This window comes from Octodon degus, unplaced genomic scaffold (assembly GCF_000260255.1).
Source record: "Octodon degus isolate 3935 unplaced genomic scaffold, OctDeg1.0 scaffold00116, whole genome shotgun sequence".
NCBI lineage: Eukaryota > Metazoa > Chordata > Mammalia > Rodentia > Octodontidae > Octodon > Octodon degus.
The window spans coordinates 8,586,162-8,593,888 of record NW_004524692.1 but is presented as its reverse complement, the minus strand read 5'-3'; positions in this window follow the sequence as shown (position 1 = coordinate 8,593,888).

Here is a 7,727-nt window from a genome sequence, read left to right as displayed (position 1 = left end):
AGCTCAGCTGGCTAAAGCACCTGCTTAGGCAAGCTTTGGAAAGCACAGGAACCACACCTTCATCCCTGGCACCACATGCTACACCAGAGTAGGCTGAGCTAGCTAGAGTCTGGGCATAGTGGCACATGCCTGTAATTCAAGCACTGGGGAAGCTGAAAGCAGGAGTATCATCATGAGTCCAAACTTCATAGTGAGATCCTGTAACAACAAAATACATTAAAAAAAGACAAAATCAGAGATGGTCACATTTTACAGCAAAATGAAAGGCTAATTAGATTTTTTTTTTTTTAGAGTTATGCATCAATCATGATGTCTTTCATAACAAAATTTTGGCCAATAATGCTGTTTTATTTGACCTTAAATATGTCATGTATAAACATACTGTTTATAAATAGCATCACAGTTTGTAAAGAAAATAACAAGAACATAATATGAGAGATCTTCTTTGAAATTTAGGACTGGAATATATGAAAAATTGATTATAAAAGAGAAAGAACAATATGTATCTGTCCAAACAATTCTGCAAAAATCCTGGAGGGGAACATTGAAGAGAAGAGTGAACAATCACAAAACTCTTCACAAAAATACAAGACCAGTGATGTGACCATTATGCCCAACAGAAAAAAAAAAGAAAAAAGAAAAAACACAGGAAAACATAACACATATGCTACCACTGTACGAGATACTTATGTGGAAAATGATGTTTTCATATGTGAAGATTGCTGTTTGTCATAATTGAAGTAAATTTTAATTTTGTAATACAGATTATTTGTATTTTAATTGCAATTCATGGAATTTATTTCTGTTGTTATTTGTGTTGTTTCTGTCCAGGGAATTAAATTCGGTACATTGTACCTGCCAGGCAGATGCTTGTGCAGCTGTGTTATATCCCAAGCCCTGTTGTTATTTTGTAATCAAGCAGCTGATGTAGAAAATGTTGATGTTTTTATAAAATAACATATATTAAAAAGTTAATATTTTATTCCATAAATCTTTGATTTCCCTTTTAAGTACACATCATGCAATATTCTTTAAAAACAGCAAGACCACTAAGATGACGTGAAATATTTTCTACCACATAGACAGGCAGTAAAAACACATATACTGCCATTGTGGTACCTGTGTGTGGAATATGATGTTTTTATATGTAAAGATTGTCTTAGTGGGGCCTGGGAGATGGCTCAGTAGAATAAGCACTTCCCTAGCAAGTGCAAGGGTCTGAGTTCAATCCACAGTTCTGAAAGGAAAAAAAAAAAAAAGATTGTCTTCAGTGTACTCATTGAAGAGTCTTTTTATTGAATAATTTTATTTGCATCTTCATTGCAGTATATATAAGAAAGTATTTAGGGTGTTATTTTTTCTTTCTTTTTATTTACTTTATTAATTTTATTGAGAAACAAATGGCAATGAGACAGTTTCAAAACTGATTAGTAGGACAGTTTCAATAATTAATACATTGCATATTGTTGTCTTTTTAGTGGTTATACATAGTACAAGATGCAGACATGATATCTTGTCTAAACATTATTAGTGCAAATCTTTCTTCTCATTGAATTAAAAGAAAGTATCTATATATCTATCCTAACTATTTTGCATATACAGATACAAAATGGTCCTTCATTTGTATCCCCTTTTTTTCTTTAGTTTTGTCAGAAATGGGTATTCCATTGCCATTTTAATAATGTAGGTGAATGAATTCAGCAAAATAATCCAATATAGTCCAGTAGTCCATAATAGTATTGGGTTATCCGTAGGACTGGCAATGTCAGGAGTTATTAACTTAAGCCTTTTACAGCTCAGAATATTAATATGACTTTACTTTTTACACCTCGTTTTTATACTTTTCTGCTGGATGGTTAAGACCTAGATAGAGCAAGACCTATATAACAAGAAATGTAACTTTTGTATGTGCCAAGGTCAGTCAAATCCCTTCAGGATTTACCCTGAAACCCTGTACCACAGTTCGTAGATCCTTTGTCAGTGTCAGCCATGTGGATAAGTTATAGCCATTGTTTGACCAAGTTGCTCTTTGTGAAAGCCTGAGAGAATGTATTCTCTCCATGTGACTCTCTTGGGCTCCTCCTTCACTGGCCCTTCAGCTGGCTGAACTAACCTTCCTTTTAGGAAACTTGGTTTCCCAGGACGTGTGAGAAAGCTGCAGGCCAAGGCGCATGGGAGTCTCGCAGAGCTATGCAGCTAGACTGCTGCCGTTTCCTACTTGACATTCTTGAAAAGACAAAATTTTTCACTAGCTGCACCAGCATCTTCAAGACCTGGAACTCTGTCTTCACTTTCACTTAAACGGTTTTGCAAGCTTCTGATTGAGATTTTTTTTCCTCTATATCTCTTTGACTCTGTTTCATGCGATCTATTTCTTTCCTGTATTACTCATTCAAGGAATCCGTCATTTTTCTAATCTCCTCTATTTTTTTTTATCAATGTCTTCTTTAGAAGCAGTTATGAATTCATTTACTGCAGTGTTTTTTTCAGATTGGGTTTCCTCCCTATGTTTCTGTAGTTGCTTCTTTACTTCAGATGCTATGAGTTCTGAGAATTCTTTTTTTATTTCAGAAAAGAATTGCACTCTGAGTTCCTCTATAACTTTCTGCTGTTGCTTATTTACTATTGACACCATTACTTCATGCATTTGAGCAGAGCTAGTGTCTTCTGCACTTGTTCTGGGTGGGCATTGGGTTTCCTCCATACGTTTCTGCATTTGATTCTTTACTGCAGATGTTATTAATTCAGGGATTTCCTTTTTTTATTTCCAATCTGAGTTCCTCTGTACCTTTCTGCAGCAGTTTCTTTATTTCAGAAGCCATTGATTCATTGCTTTCAGCTGTGTGATTCCCAATTTGTTCTGTGTTAGTGTCCTCTGCACTTGTTACGGGTGGGCTTGGGTGCTGAGGTTGCATTTTGTTCCTTCTCATCATTTTGTGTAGCACTGTCTTTTGACCTTTGTTGTAGATCTTCGTTGTAGTCATAACCTTAGCACATACTGAAGTTCAGGTTCAGATCTACAAAGTTTGGATTTATCCAGCTGTGTCTGGCTTGGGTCTGGCTGCTGTGCTCAGCTCCTTCCTGCTGCTGCCCTTGGGGGTGAACCTGTTGTGCCCTTCTGGCAAGAATTTCTGCTCCTGGACTAGCTGGGTGATTCTATCCTCTACACTCTCTGCAAGGATTGTAGCTGCAGGGCTTCACCCCAGGCCTGTATGCCAGGCCTGAGCTGAGCCTGGAGGGGACAAGTGGAGTAGGGTGGAGAGGCAGCTCTCTCACACACTCACCAGGTCTGGGCTAGGACTGGGTCTGGGGGTTCCCGGAACGCGGGAGAAATTCCTGCTAGGTGGGTGTGGTGGGGGAGGTGCTGAGGAGTGTTAGGGGGCATCCCAAAGGGGTGGAAGTGAGTCTCATCCATGTTCTGCCTGAGCTGGGACCGGTAGTAGGTCCAGCCAGCACAGGGTAGCCAGAAGCTCTCCCACACACTCACCGGGCCTGGGCTAAGACTGGGTCTGGCTCGAGTGTTATTTTTTAGACTTCACAAACAAAGAGTTGATTTTGAACATGTTGATGCCTATTAGAAATGCTCGATACATATTAAAAGTATAATATTAATTTACCGATATTTTATTTTACCTTTGATTGCATAATATACAATATGAAATAAAATATATTAAAATAATTCATTAATGCGAAAACTTGAGAAAATATATGAATGTGGATGTTATACATCCACCACCTTAAGCTCCTTTTTAGATTTAATCTGATGTATTACAGGTGTAGCAACATAAGGAAAAGTTAACTACCCGTCCTTGTATAGAGAAAAAGAACAAATTAATATCATTTGCTTCACTAACTTTAGGCCATTTTATATGCCCACTAGTTATGATTGTTTTCCTTTCTGACATTCATGTCCTGAAATTTTAAACACCAGAGAATACAGAAACATTTATTTAAGTGAATATGAGTCTCTTTCCTGGGACCAAATCTCAAGAAAGTAATCTAAATCTTAAAAGAAAACACAATTCAAATACCACTTCTACATTGCTTTAATTATTTCTTTTCTCATGAACTAATAAACAAAATTGGCACAACTATTAGAATATCTAAAACCCAATTTTTTTCTACTATTTGCTCAGTAAATCTGAACAAAGTATAGGTCTTACTCATTTTAGGTAAACACAAAACAAGATGTTTAGAGTGGCTTTACTATTGTATTTGCAAGATTAAGAAATCCATCTTTGATTCTAGAGTATAATATTAAAAAGGAAAATATTAACAACAAAATAAGGGAGTTTGGAAATAAAGCTATTATGATCTGGTAAACATCCTCTTTGAATCCTTCCAGGAAAATTATCTATTCTAGATGAAATCAGCAAATAAGTAATGGAAATAGCAAACATGAAGACAGAGAAATACGTTCTATGACTGAATGAGTCTGTCCTCTCCAAAGTTCATGTTAGTCCTTAATTCCCAGAACATTCACTTGGGGAGGTAAGGCCTACTGGAGGATGTTTGGGTCCTGAGGCCTCTGTGCTCACTTAGGAATTAACAACATTATATAAAGAGAATATGGGAGAGAATTTGGTCCTTTTCCCTCTCTCCCATGTGAGGATGGAGCAGAAAGTTCCCACCAAAAGCCACTGCCTCACTCTCATACTTACCAGCTTCTACAAGTTTGACAATTAAATTTATGTTCCTTTTAAACTCCCCAGTTTAGGATAATCTGTTAACACAAACAAGACTGATAAGGTAGGAAAATATGTCTTCTCTGTCACAGTGAGAATCAGATAACTGTGGCTGGAATGAACTAGCAACTTCATCCAAGTTTCTGTCATCACATATCAAAGAAATAAATAGTGAACCTTACTCTTTTTTTCCATAGTGTAAAAGAGTACACAGGCATGCATTGTAAGCACTGTGAACTACCTCTCCTCACAGCTCCCCAAAACTGCCTGTGCATAAGATTCCCACATTAAATCTTAGACTATCTGCCAAGTCGAAATGGTTTCCCTCTTGCTTTGAACTGAGCTCTCTGGGTAATGGGACAGATCAAGCTCATTTACTCATGCCTTAAATGTCAGGAATAATATATAGTTTTTGGCATTCTTTTGTTTCATCTACTAAAATGTGCACAAAATGGATTAAGGAGCAATGTTTTTAATTGTTAGGGGCAATAAAAATGGGTGTGTTGTATGTTGAAATTGAAACTAAAGGCATCAAGCTTTAATGCAGTAGAGACACACATTCCGTCATCACATGAAATGCATAAAGGCAATGAAGATGTCTTTCACTGTGTTCATTTAAGCCATGCACCTGATATTTTCTGAGCTCTTGATATGGTCTCTCTTACATCCTTCTGACCATCATAACATTTCTTACTGTTCATTACTTTTTTTTTCAGTGCCAAGGATCAAACTCAGGACCCTGCACTTTCCAGGCAAGCGCTTATTCTACTGAGCTTTCTCCATGGCCCCTGTTCATTACTTTTGATCAGCTCAAAATATACACATAAACTGCAACCCAAAGCCAGCCTATACCACCCATCCCCACAAAAGCCTTAAACACCCACAGGTGTTTGAGATGACCCATCACTAAGGATTCTTCTTGGTTTTTCTTCGATATTCTTTCAGATGGTTTCAAATCCAGAATTGAACTTGCCCTTAGAAAGACTATTGGATTAAGCTACTAAGCTGTCTTCTGGTTGGTAGATGGACTCAGTTCATTTGTGCGCACTCTGTTCTTGGAGACCCTGCTTTTAGCCATAGCAAAATACTATTGCTTGAAGATCAGCTGGTGAGCTGCTACCTCACCACTCACCAGTTTGTTCTATTTTCTAACATAAGAGAGATTCCATTCTTCACCTTTGCAGCTCCAGCCAAGTATCATCCCAGATAATCTTGTTCTCTCCTTTAGCTACACCAGGTGACTGATCCCCTTCTCCAGGGCCTTGCTCCATATAATCTGTGCCCAACAAGTTGTTATCACTGAAGAGATTGACAAAATATCTTCACCTCCACCTCACTCAGTTAAGAGAAAAGCAGCCTGCAGGTGCAGGGCTACTATCAAGTCCCACAGCAGCTTTCGAAGTGTAAAGCTTTAATTATGTCATGAAGAGATGAGAAAGTCATTCAGAGCTTGACCTTCACTTTATTTCCCTCCCCTCAATGAAGCCTAACTCAAAAGAAACCAAGGTTTTCCTATGGAATTTATCTTAGTAAAGTGTCTTTAGTCTCATGTGGGAAAAGACAAGCAGCTGACCCTCAGTTGCTTTCTGCCATCATGCTGGACAGGTGTTTCTCTGTAACAAAATTTTATAATTCTGAGGGAAGACTGAAAGTCACAAATTGCTCCCATATATAGAGATAAATGCTGCACAACATAAGCCACATGAAGTCAATGACCCTACCAGAATGTATTGCCCTTCCAGATTTGCAAAACTATCATACTATGTTCTTGATTCTCCAAAATAATACAGGAGACTGAGCAATCATGAATTTAGTCATTGAAATAATGTAGTCTTGTAATAAACAAGAAGGTAGCTAGAGAAACAGTTGTTTCATAGAGCCAAATGTTTATGATGTATTATTCTCTGGCAAGCCCCTTTTACTGTTATAAATGGCATGAATGAACCATATAATACTTATCAAGTAGGGAATTCCTAGCAGACCTCCCTTAACCAGGAAATTCATTCTGTGTAATGTTAGCAATAGTAATGTTCTTAACACTGCCACTCTGTGAATTAGCCCAAAGTGAAAGGTAGATGGAATGTGCCTCCTCCTTTTAGTATTAGGGTTTCATGGTCTCAAGTTTCACATAGGTTCTTAATGACCTGTGTGTAAGTCTATTGGGTGTGAAATTCTAATACTTGAACTTCTTTCATCTGTTAAGAGTTGCACAAAAAACATGAAGTATAACTAAGTTCTAATTTGTGGTGATCAATGAGATGTTATGGGAAGTCAACTATCGCTTCTCTGGTAGAGGAAATAGAAAGTTATGAGCTTGGGTGGGAGGAGTCTCACACTCTGTCCTTTATCTTCTGAAGTGTGAGCCAGAGGCACTTCTGAAATTACTTCATATCTCTAACCAGCATCATTTTTCTTGTTTATCTTCAGAAATACTTTATTTTCTTACTTTGTCAGATTTCAATATCTTGCCATTCAATTTCCCAGACTTTTCCTGATTTTCGTGCCTTTTCAAACATAGCAACCACTACCACCTGCATTGCTACAAATCTCAAGATCCAGGCCTCCTGCTGAAAAGAATTACAAGAAGATAAGCATTGTTCATGGTTCTGTAGAAAAAAAAACAATTTTCTCTGAGAAATCAACAAGATAACCAAAGGAAATGAATCTCATGTCTTCTGGGATTGGGTAAGGGAAGTGCAGGTACCATCACCTGCATTTACATTACCTGCAATAGTTTGATTCGAATCTTTCCCTTGGGGAAGTAATAGACTTATTTTTTCCTCCTCAAATGAATTCTAAGGGATAAATTTGATAATTTTTTACTATGAAATAACTGATGTGTGTGAATCAGCAAAGTTGATGTTTGGAAGAGAAGTTTTTTCTCTCTTGGATGGAGAATTCATAGAATTTAGACACACATGTGTAAATATCATATAGTCTCCCTAGTATAAGAACTCAAAAGAAGAAATTCAAATAGAAAGATATAATACAAGTAAAAGAAAAGCAGGATCTCAAGGACTAACTAATCAAGAGAGGGAAAGG